Raw genomic sequence first — 12,736 nt, 5'->3', positions numbered from 1 at the left:
GAAAAATTAAAAAAGGGAAATGAAAGAAAAAGAGAAAACTCTTAAAAACAACAAAAAAAAAAAAAAAAAAAAAAAAAAAAAAAAATAAAAACAATAAAAAAAAAAAAAAAAAAAAAAAAAAGACAATTTATGTAAAAGAATCTTACCTGGTAAATTCTTGTCCTAAAATAAATTAACCGGCTGTTTAAAGAAGGGGAATTTATGCGAGAAATGTTGTATACTGTTCACAAGTCAGAAAGTTGAAAATTGTGAAAGTTGTAAAAAATGTTATAAAAGGGAATTTATGCAAGAAATTACTGTATAATTTAAAAGTAATTAGACCTACTAAATGTAAAACTATTAAACAGTTTCTGTGTAAGACGTGTATGGAAAACAAAATATACTTTTGGTAAAAGGATTATAAGGAGGCATAAGAATGTGGATTTCTACCTACATTTCAAGAATGGTAAATATGTGTGTGTGTGTGTGTGTGTGTGTGTGTGTGTATACACACATATATATATTGTGAAGGTTTAAGCAAGTTTTAAAATATTAATTATAAAGGAAATTCTGTGTGTAAACATACTGGCTAATGTTAAAAAAGTATCAAAATCACAACAGTCTTTTTTTTTTAAAAAAAAAAAGCACTAACCTGCCCTTTAACAAAAATTATATAGGGTTAAAAACAGTCTATAAAAATCTTACCTTATGGTCAGACATTAAAATTGGATAAATATGTCTAAAATGTTTCATTAAAATTGAGTTTAACATTAATAGCACACTAATGTAACGGTAAAACTTAGCTTATCTGGTATAAAATCATACAGGAAGCACTGTCCAGTATAAAATGGTGTTTGCTTTCTTTGGCCATAAAACTAACAAAAATAGGTGCTAAAGAGAATTCAGAAGGAAAATGGATATTGCCAGACAGGAGAGAAATGTTATCCAAATCCCTTATGAGGGGAATCTGCTTCCAACTGTATCTAGAGACCCATTGGGGACCCCAAGCCATGTGTGATGCAGTCTTCAGAGTTTATGGGTGCATAGGAATTTATACCCTGGCCAAACGGGTTACAGTCAGCTTCTTAGTATGTAAGAAAACTAATACACTATTAAAAAAAAAAAAAAAAATTACCCCTTGGGGGAAGGAATCCAGGCTTAAGGCCATTCCAAAATATCCAAATTAATTACACAAAGATGCCTCCAATTGATCATCTAAAGTGTTTATTGATTCAGATAGGACTCATTGTACTGCATGTCACTGGGAAATTAGCCCAGGTACTGGATATAAATTGAAAATATCATACTACCTGACACCCACCTTCATTAGGGAAAGTCGGAAGGCTTATTACCTTGTTAAAAGTCTGAACTGCTCCCCAAAAAGACATTCTACTACTGATCTCCCTACATTTGAAACAAAAAAAATCAGTTTATATACTTGATTTATCTTCCACTTTCCCTTCCCTCAGAACCAAAGGTCTTTTAGCGCAGGTGCCACCCCTGGAGTTTCCAGCACACCAGCATTAGCTTGGGTACCATGTCCTTGTCAAAAGTTGGAGAGAAGGAAAAGCTCAAACTGGCCTAGGAAAGACCTTGCCTGGTGTTCCTAACTACTGAGACTGCAGTAGAGTCCAGGAGAAAAAGGATGAACTCATCACAACCAAGTCAAAAAGGCATCGCCTCCCCGCTCTGGAATCAGGGGCCATATTCCCAGGGGAAAGACCTACCAAACTGAAGCTAAAAAAATTTAACTCTCTTTCATCTATTCTATTACTTTCTTCTTTCCTTGTTCTATTGCTTACCATCTAGTTATTAATGTAACAAAGTCAATTTTGACTCAAGCTATTACATTTGATGCTTGCCTTGTTACACCCTGTGGGGACTTGCCAAGTCAGACAGCTCTCTACTTCAGAAAAATACCTGTTTTTCCTGGTTCTCCTCAGACTGGACATTAGTGAATCAGGACCATTTAGTCTGGGAAGATTTCAATAAAGGCCCCATTGTCAACCTCGAGCCTTGCCCCCTGGATACAGAGCTTTTATGCTGTAGTTGGTCCAACGTTCTGTGGACCACTAAAGAGCAAGGATGAACCGCCCCAACTAGTACTTGTAGTTTCTTAAAATTATATATTCATTTTACTAGTTACCACTCCCCATTGTAAAACAGATTATTGTCTCTGTTCTCTAGAGTTCTTCCCCTTCATTAAGCCATTTCTATGGTATAGGAGCATAAGTCTCAGGAAAGGACCTCATAGATTCCTTTAAAATGTGCTTTATTGCCTCCTCACCTCCTGCACCCCCCTTCTCCCTCTCCTAAATTTTCTGCTAACAAAACCTCCTTTCGCCATTTACCCAAGGATAAAACCAAAGCAATTGCAGAGGTTAAAGATTTAAAACAAACTATGGCAATTGAAACAGGGTATCAGGACACAAATGCTTAGCTGGAATGGATTAGATATTCTGTTTCCAAGCTAAATGAGTGACTATTACAATTGTGTGACAGGCAGGCTAGAGACCCAGATTGTCCCCTTTCCACTTGGGTAGACCTCTAACGGACTGGGAATGAGCTGTAGGGTAGCTCTCTTCTGGAACCCCACAGCCTGGAGAGAGGAGTCATGTAAGACTCTCACTGTTGTTTCCTGAGGTTAAGAGCCCTGCGGGTCAGTCCCCAAGGGCCACCTGGCCTCCAGCCTCTGATGCACCTCGTGCCTGTCACGACAGGGGGAAAAGTTGACCTTTCTTGAAGACTTAACAGGGTGTAATAAAACCAAGACTTTTCAAGAGCTTATCAATCAATCTGCCCTTGTTCATCCCCAAGCAAATGTGTGGTAGCATTGTAGGGGACTATTGCTGGGTACTCTGCCAAGTAATTAGAGCAGCATCTGTGCTCTAGTCTCTTTGGCCATCCTTTTCACCCTAGCGTTCCGTCAACACGATAAAAAAAAGAAAAGAAAAACTGTAGAAAAAAAGTACCTCACATGGGTCCTTTAACCCCCACGTTTACATAAACGCTATTGAAATTACCAAATACATTTAAAATCCTAGATCAAATTGCTGCAGGATTTGAGTCAGTATTTTCATAGGTAACAATAAAAATGTAAATTAAATAAATTACATCTATTATGATCAGCAGTGGTTTATTAATTACACCAGGGATGCTGTCAAAGGGATAGCAGAACAACTAAGCCAAGACATGTTAAGGAAGTTTGAAGAGAAAAAAAAAAAAAAAAAAAAACTGTAAAAATTTAAGATGGGGGATTGTTACAGTGAACCCCAAGTTTCTCTTCAAAAAATCAGTATGAATGTTCAGCTCTCTTATTCTTTAGTTCTCTACTTTAAACTTCCTTAGTAAACAACCTACTCCACCTGTTCTAATCAGTAGTTCACATCTGTTTCCCCAGCCCCAGCTCTGTCCTGACTCATCCAGGTCACCTGCTCCGGTCACCTTCTTTGACCTAGGTCACCCCAGCTACCTGCTCTGACCCACCCGTAACCTTCCTTCCTGCCAAAACACCCACCCTGCCACTCCAGGTCAGACACCTGCTCTCTTTAAAATAGCCAATTGGGATTAGTCTAGTTTGTGCGGTCTAACCCTAGCCAATAGGGTAATGACACAGCAGTAGGGAGGACCCCTGTCAAGCATAGTACCCCTTCCCCTCCTTGTCCAAACATGCCACCACCATTGCTCCATCCGTGAGCCACACCCTTCTATGGAAGTAAACTGCCTGGCTGAGAGGATTTATCTTCAAGTGCTATTTCTTTTGCAGCATCGAAATTTTACTTATAACATCAGGAGACTGAGGCAGGAAAACCTGGGAGGGGGAGGTTGGAGTGAGCCGAGATCGTGCCACTGCACTCCAGCCTGGGTGACAGAGACTCTGTCTCAAAAAAGCAAGTTGTTAAATACTGTCAATTATTTTCTGGAAGTATTGAGACATGTAGTTTTTGATGTTCATTTTAATGTGATGTATCAAATTTACTGATTTGTGTATGTTTATCCTTAAATGCAAAAGGTTGTTATCTCCCCACGTGATCATGGAAAAATTCTCTCTTTAATTTGTTGAATTCAGTTTCCTGCTATTTTGTTGGGGGTTTCTGCATCTATGTTCATCAGGGATATTGGCCTGTAATTTTGCATTCTTCTAGTATCCTCATCTGACTTTGGTATCAGATTAATGTTGGCCTCATAAAATGTGATTGGAACTTATTCCCTCGTCTTCAACTTTTACATACAGTGTGAAAAGGATTGGTATTAGCTTTTCTTTAATCTTTTTCTCATTTAGGGAAAAAAAGGGTGCCAGCACTTATTTTACATAAACATGCTCTTTGAGGCTGACACAAATCTCACTGATTTTCAATGTGAAAATAAATTAGCACAAACTATTCTTGGTGTTATTTCTAAACAGAAGTAACATCAGAATCACCTGAATCATCAGAATTGTCTATTTCCGAAGAAAATCAATGCATCTTTGGACAACAACTGTTCAAGAATGATATTAACATTATGCATAGGAATGCTACATTTTCTAGAATTTGACATTTTCAGTGATTGAAAATTACTATACTTTGTAAATGGAAATACCACTACTATAAATCGAAAGATGTGTTTTTCTTCCAAACTCAATATACTAGAGCAATGTAAAAATAATAAAAGCAAGATATTTCGTAGCAAAGTTATCTCAGGGTAAATGTGGGCAAGTTTGGGGCAAATGAGAAAAGGGTTAAACGTTTGGTAGAATTCAGAAGGAAATCTGTAAGTTCCTGGTTTTCTTTCATGAGAAACTTTCAATTATTGATTCAGCCTTCTTACTCACTATTGGTCTTTTTATTTATTGTTCATTGCTGAATTTTATTATTTGTTTATAAATATATCACCTGTTTTGTTAGTACTATTATTTTTCTAGTCTCATTTATATATACTATAATCTTTGTTATTATCTTCTTTTGATTCTCTTAGGTGTATCATTAAATTGTTTGAGATATTTCTTCTTTGTACTTGTAGGCATTTATTGCTAAACCTACACTTCTAGAATTTTTTTTTGTTTGTTTGCATAAGCTTTAGTACTTTGTTTTCATTTTTTTCTGAAAATAACTTTTAATTTCTTCCTTGAACCACTGATTGACAAATAATATGTTATTTAATTTCCATGTGCTTGTGAATATTCTGAAATTCCTCATATAACTGATTTCCAGTTTCATACCATTATGGTCAGAAAAGATACTCAATATGATGTCAATCTTTTAAAATTTCTTAAGACTTGTTTTGTGGCCTAACATATGATTTCCTCTGGGGAATATTCTGTGTGCACTTTTGAAAAATGTGTATTTCACTGCTGTTAAACAGAAGACTGCATAAATGTCTTTTGGGTCCATTTGGTCAACTTTGGTTTTCAACTGTGGTTTAAGTCTGATGTCTGCTTATTGATGTTCTCACTGAATAATCTCACCATTGCTTAAAGAGGTGTGCTGAAGGCCCCAACAATTACTGTATTATTGTATTTCAGTCTATATTTTCCTTCAAAACTTTTAATATTGGCTTTATAGATTTAGGTGTTGTAATGTTGAGTGCATACATATTTATGACTTTTATATCCCATGAACGGACCACTTTATCATTATATAATGACTCTGTCTCTGCTTAAAATTTTTTACTTTATTTCATCTGATGTAAATATTAACATATCTTCCTCTGCTCTCTGTTGATTTCCATTTACATGGCATGTCTTTGTCCATCCTTTCCCTTTCAATTTACATGTGTACTTAAACTGTCTTGAAGACAACATAGCAACACATAGATGGGACTTTTCAAAATCTATTCATTCACTTTATGTACTTTGATTAGAGAATTTAATCCATTTACATTCAAAGTACTTATTGATAGGTAAAGAATTTCTACTGTCATTTTGCAATTTACTTTCTAGTTGATTACAAATCTTTGGTTTTCTCTTCTTCTCTTGCTTTTTTTTATGTGACTCAATGTTTTTCTGTAGTGGTATGCTTTCAACCCTTTCTTTTTATATTCTGCAGAACTGCTGAGAGTTTTTTGCAAACCTTGTTGCTACAATGAACCTTACACAAAGCCTCTTACACTTATGAGACTATTTTAAATTAATACAACTAAAACTAGGTGAATTACTCAAATGCTATGTTTTTACTTCTATCCACCCCCACATTATGTTCCTGATGACATAATTTATATCATTTTATAATTTGCATAATTTGTTGCTATAATTGTCTTAACTTTTATAATTTGTTTCCACACCACCATTATAGTATTAGCATATTCTGTTTGACTATGTACTTTTTTTTTTTTTTTTTTTTTGAGATAGAGTCTCACTCTGTCACCCAGGCTGCAGTACAGTGGCATGATCTTGGCTTACTATAACCTCCACCTCCTGGGTTCAAGTGATTCTCCTGCCTCAGCCTCCAAGTAGCTGGGATTATAGGCACACACCACCACACCCAGCTAAGTTTTGTATTTTTAGTAGAGATGGGGTTTCACCATGTTGACCAGGCTGGTCTCAAACTCCTGGGATCAGGTGATCCACCGCCTCAGCCTCCTAAACTGCTAGGATTACAGGCGTGAGTCACCACACCCAGCAGACTATATACTTACTTTTACCAGTGAGTTTTATACTCAAATGTTTTCATGTTCCTAATTAGCATGCTTTTACTACAGCTTGAAGGACTCCCTTTAGCAATTCTTCCCGTGCAGGTCTAGTGGTGGTAAATTCTCACATCTTTTGTTTGAGAACTTTATATTTCTCCTTCATTTTTGAAACACAGGATTGCTGCAGACAGTATTCCTAGATGGCAGTGATTTCCGTTCAGCTTTTTCTATATATCACCCACTACCTTCTGGCCTGAAAGTTTTCTGGTGAAGTCTGCTGACAGTCTTCCATGGATCATTCTGTATGTAAAAAGAGACTATTCCCTTGCTGCTTTGAAGATTCTTTTACCTTTGACTATTACAGTATGTTTTGGTCTCAGTCTCCTTGGATTCATCCTACCTCATGTTGAGATTCCTAGATCTAAATTTCTATTTCCTTCCCAGACTTACAAGGTTTCCTGACATTATTTCTTCAAATATGTTTTCTGTCCTTTTCCCTCTATCTTCTCCATGTGGCAATTTATAAATTATTCCCCTTTGAAGGTGTCCCAAAAGTCTCTTAAACTAACTTCAGTCTTTTTTCTCTTTTCTCCTCAGATTAAATGATTTCCGACGGCCTATCTATAAGTTTGACAGTTTTTTCTTCTGCTTCATCTATTCTGTTGTGGACACATCTATTAAATTTTTGAATCCAGTTATTGTGTTCTTCAACTTTATACTTTTTGATGTCTTTTCTTTATGAAAATTCTCAGTTTATTAATGCATTGCTCCCAAGACCTCAGTGAGCCTCTTTACAAGTGCTCTTTTTAATTTCCTGTCAGGTTAACCACGTATCTTCATTTCTTCATGGTTGATTTCTGAAGACTTATTTTATTTAGAACCCGTTTCCCTATTTCTTCATTTTTCTTGACTCAATGTGTTGGTTTCTGTGAATTAGATAAGATAAACTCCTCCACCAGTCTTGTTAAACTGACCTTGAGAAGGAGATATTTCTCCCCAAATAACCCAGTGAAAGATTCTAGATGCCTCTTAACTCTTTGTTCTTCTATAACCCACTTTTACTGGCCTCCAGAGGTGAGGGTGAACTAAGTCATAATTTTGCCTTGAGGCAGGTACTGGTCTCTTAGAATGCAGCTGGAAGGGTTAGTGTTATAGGTGTGTTTCAGTTCCTTCTTTCCTTTGAAGAAGCTGAGAGACAAAGTTTACTTTCTACCGATTTTGCACCATGCCAAGTAGAGAATTTATGGTAGACGGTTGTTATTCTTTGAGACTACTCAATCCGAAACTGAGGAGATAACCCCTGAATGTTTCCAAGTCTGAAAATCACCTATTCTCAGTGGTACAGGAGACTCAGGAATGAAGAGCAATTTCAACTCCCAGAGTTGGGTGATATAGGAGCCAGTACACCTTGAATGAGAGATGTAAAATATGGGGTAGTCAATATGTGTACAAATTACTCCCAGAGAAAGTCTGTAGAAACGAATTTATCACCAGGGCAAGGCAGATAAGAAAGCACCGGAAGTACGCAGTCTCATAATCAGGCACAATGAAGTCACACAACCTCCTGCTAGTAAGGATTTGAAAGCCTGGACATACTGCTGGAGCAATCTTAAGAAGAAATTGCAAAGAATATTCATGTCCCTTTAAGGCTTCCTGAAGTCTCACAAACTCACTCTACACAGAATCTCCAGGCCAATATATTGTTGGAACAAGGCTGGTACATAAGAAGGCAGGTAAAGTGCAGTTCCTCGCATACAAGGTAAGAGGTCTGTCTCCTAGTCTCCTTCCAGGGAGAGATTGCAAGGTTATATATATATCTGGAGCAAGCTGAGAAGAAGACATGGTGAATTTTGACCATTCCAGTTTTGCTCATTGGGGTCTCAAATCTCTTTCACGGGAGACTATAGGCCTGGATTCATCACTGGAACAATCCAAGGAAGAAGATACAGGGAGTGCCATCCCTCCCATTAACGCTTGAGGAGGTTTATTCATTTGTTACTGGGCTTCTAGTTGCAGGCATGATAGAAGAGAAAAACACAAGAAGTTGCCAGAAATGTGCAGCCAAATTGTTTCCAGTGAGAAGCTAGACGGTGTGCTGATCCCAGGAGATACAGCTGTTGGTGGTGCTCCTGCATTTCAACCCCCCACCCATTCTACTGTTCTTCAAGGAAATGCTCTAGTGCCAAGTCCTTGTGCTCCTCATATAACATGATTTAAGGGAAAAGCCCTCTGGTAGAGAATGTAATAATTGGGACATTATTTGTGTGCCATCAACCCATCACCTCTCAGGAAGAGGGTGTGAGTTGAGGATTCTTTCCCAATTGTATAGCCTGTGCTCAGGGTGAGGTTTATCCATGCATATACCTCAGTTTATCCTTCCCATTTTGTTGTAGATATTTTCTCAATCATCCAGCGTGTGAACATCTTTCAACTACATTTTGGCTTTCTCTTGGATAGAATTGATCCACATGTATGTACATACTTGGCGTATCCATGAGAAGAGGGACAAAACAGGCACCTCCAACTCTATCATGTTGCTGACATCTCTTTCTAGGACTTTTCTTATACATCCTAAAGACCTCTACTTCATAATTGTACTAACATGAGTATAAAAATATTACCTCTATATATCTCTATAACTTCTCCCTTTTGAGTCATTATTATAATACAACAAAATCCTCCAAATCCTATACTTATATAATTTTTTATACTCAGGTCAGAGAAGAATGGTTAGAATTTTTTTTTTTTAATAGAATTTTATTATCCTTATTTTGTCTGGTTCTTTTATATTACCCCTGTGGATCTGAGTTACCACCAAGAATTATTTCCTTATTACAACACAGTTTTGTTCTCGACCACATCCTTTGTAATATTATTAAATAGGTCTCATTTCTGTATGTTGTAAGCTCCCAAATACAAATATGAAAATGACTGCATACAATACACATATATGAATATTTATAAGTATACATACATATATGCCAGCTAATACATAAAAAATATGCATTATACTAGCCTCTATAATTATTACATAATTACAACTGGCACTCTGATTTTTCATAGGAAGTTCAATTACAGTTTAGAGTCAGTATTCTTTAGTCTCAAAAATTTGCTTTTGTTATGAGGTAGTTCTGCTAAAAACAAATTCCCAGTTTTTGTTTATCTAGCAATGTCTTTACCTTGATTTAAGAATGTCAGCTGTGCTTCAGGTAAAATTTTGAATTTACTTCTTCTACACTATTAATATGTCATATCCCATCACTGTGGCATTGATCATTCCTGTACTATTTGGGTTTCTTTGTACATCAGTCATTATTTTCTTCATGCTTCCAAGATTTTCGCTTTTACATTCATAATTTTACTTTGATGTGTCTAAGGAGGAATCTATTTGCAATTATTATACTTGGAATTCTTTCAATTTCTTGGATGTTTAATATTTTTTCATGATATAGAAAATGTTCAGGTATTATTTCTTTAAATATTTTTTTCTATCAGCTTGTTAACCTCATGTTCTGGCACTACCATTGCACATATGTTGGTACTCTCAATGGCTTTTGGCATTTCTCTAAAACTGCATTTTACTTACTTCTTTATTCTGTATTATTTAAACTGGATGATTTCTATCAATCTATCTTCAAATTCAATGATTGTTTATTCTACCAGTTAAAATCTAATGTTAAACCTCTCTAATAAATTGTAATTTTTGTTACTATACTTTAAAACTCCAGATTTCCATATGGTTCTTTTCCATAATTCTTACCTATTATTTATATTCTCTAGTTGTAAAATTATTATTATATCACTGCCTCCTGAGGTATGGTAACCTCTAGTTCTTTTAAGATATTTATAATGACCAATTTGAAATATTTGTCTGCTTACTAAAACATCTTAGGCCTTCAAAGGTGAGATATATATATATATATATATTTTTTGGCCAGTCTTCTTCCCCATAAGGTCACATTTTCTTTATGTCTCAATTATTTTTGCTGTTGAAAATTAAACATTGTCAGTAATATATGGTAGAAATATTGGCTACCATCACTCTAGGACAAGGTGTTACTATTTACTGTTTTATTTTTACTAGTTGGCTGTAATATTTTAGCAAAGTCTATTTCTCCAATGTAAAACCTATTATGTCACTCCTCAGAAAGCACAACCCTGGAAATGTGCACAGTTAAAATGGGATGAGAGTGGTTTAGCAGGGCTCATTTTTTTCTCTTCTATAATATTGAGCTATTACACAGTCAGTATTAACTGCTGGCTGATCCTTCTGTTGTTCAAGCAATTCCCTGAGGAATATAATTCTATATAGTCTTATACAATTCTGAGACCTTTGCAGCAGTACTATCTGAGACCAATCTTTGTTTTGACACCAGGAGTTTTTTGTCTTAGTTCTTTTCCTGATTCTCTGTAGAAAGTTAGCTGGACTGCAGTTTAGCTGTTTGCTCTCATGAATCTCTCAGCTTCCTAACTGCTTACTATAAAAATAGCTATGATTTTTTTTGGGCACTGCCATTTAGCTTGATCTTCCCCAACCCTGTTTTAAATAATGTTAGTTTCTCTGGAGAGCTCCGTAGAGCTCTGTTCTTATGTCCTGCCTATGTGTCCCACTTGGCAAAAATTTTAGTCACAGCCACTAAGCAGGAAGACGAATCAGTAGCTACCTTCCCTCAAAGTGACAATCAAACTTTACAAGCTGGGAACTGGAAGTCTGCCTATTTTTCTTTCAACTTAGCCAGTATGGAATTTCATTGGTACAAGGAATAAGGAGGATTAAGAGCTCTGTATTCTAAGCACATTGGCCTTAAGAAGAGATTATTCTCTACAAGAGAGTTGGGTTAAGGACGGTAGTCCTCTGACAACTGCAACTGCCTGTTAAGTTAGCTTCTACAACAGTGAGGTAGGGAATATAGGAAATGAAAGTACTGTGCCATTCCTGACTTTCAACCTCCACTGTTGGCTAAAAGAGAGCAAAGCTCTCTATGCTTGGCTGCACATGTGATATTGTGCAAGAATTGCTAGCCTTTGCTTTAGTTATTTAGTAATAACTAAAATAAGCGGCCCAGGATAATTAAGATCTGTGTGTAAACAAATGCTTATCTTGACTTCTGTAAACCACTGAAGTAACAAACAGAATGACAAAAGTCCCCTGGCCCTTGGAATGTCCGGAGACCCCCGCCCTTGTCTCCACCCAGGAGGTGAATCACAGAATCCCCAAGCCCTTGGAATGTCCGAAACCTTTTCATCCCCATCCCAGCTCTTCACCTCCACTCCCAAGGTGGTTTTTGGGTAGAAAAAGTCTTGGCACCCTCCTTTTGACACCACAGGTTGGAGAGACGTGAGTCCTCTGTGGTCGCCGGCATAATAAATGACCCTGCAATCTGGCATACTTTTGTCTTGGTGATAACTTTCTATGCTCGGTCCAATACAACATTTTGGAGGTCCCCAGCAAGATATTCTCTTTTTGTTATCACCAGACAAAAGCCATCTCAGAGTCTCCCCCGGGCGGCCGCTCCCACCTTGGGGGCCTCTGGGGAGGCGCCCCCTGTTCTTTCCCAGGGCCCCGGAGAGCCACCGTGGAGGATAAGCGACCTCTTGGCCAACATTCACCCGAAATTCCTCAGGGTCCTAAAAGAAAAAATTCTCCGGAGGTAAGTCTGGTCTGGGAACCAGTTCAAAGGAAGGGCATGAGTTGGGGGACTGACGAGTCATTGCAACTCTAACCTGGCAAGCCTCACCGAAACGTCGCTTGAGGCTTCTGGTAGCTGGTGCAGTGGGTACCAGCGTTCGCTTCTGGTGGCTGTCATAGTGGGTGGCAGCCCTCTGGTAGCTGGTGCAGAGGGTACCAGCGTTCGCCTCTGGTAGCTGGTGCAGAGCGTACCAGCGTTCGCCTCTGGTAGCTGGTGCAGAGGATGCCAGCGTTTGCCTCTGGTAGCTGGTGCAGAGGGTACCAGCGTTCGCCTCTGGTAGCTGGCATAGTGGGTGGCAGCGTTCGGTTGTTTTCTGTAACCTCTGTGTGAGTGAGAGAGTGAGTGTGTATATATGTAGTCCCACGGCTGAAAGGCTACGGGGCTTGTGTGGGCCTTCACCCGCGGTTCCACTGGGGCGTCGTAGGGCATAACGGTGATTCACCTCAGAGCTGTCCTAC

Source organism: Cebus imitator, unplaced genomic scaffold, assembly GCF_001604975.1.
Source record: "Cebus imitator isolate Cc_AM_T3 unplaced genomic scaffold, Cebus_imitator-1.0 Scaffold709, whole genome shotgun sequence".
Lineage (NCBI taxonomy): Eukaryota > Metazoa > Chordata > Mammalia > Primates > Cebidae > Cebus > Cebus imitator.
Note: the sequence above shows the minus strand (reverse complement) of the source record.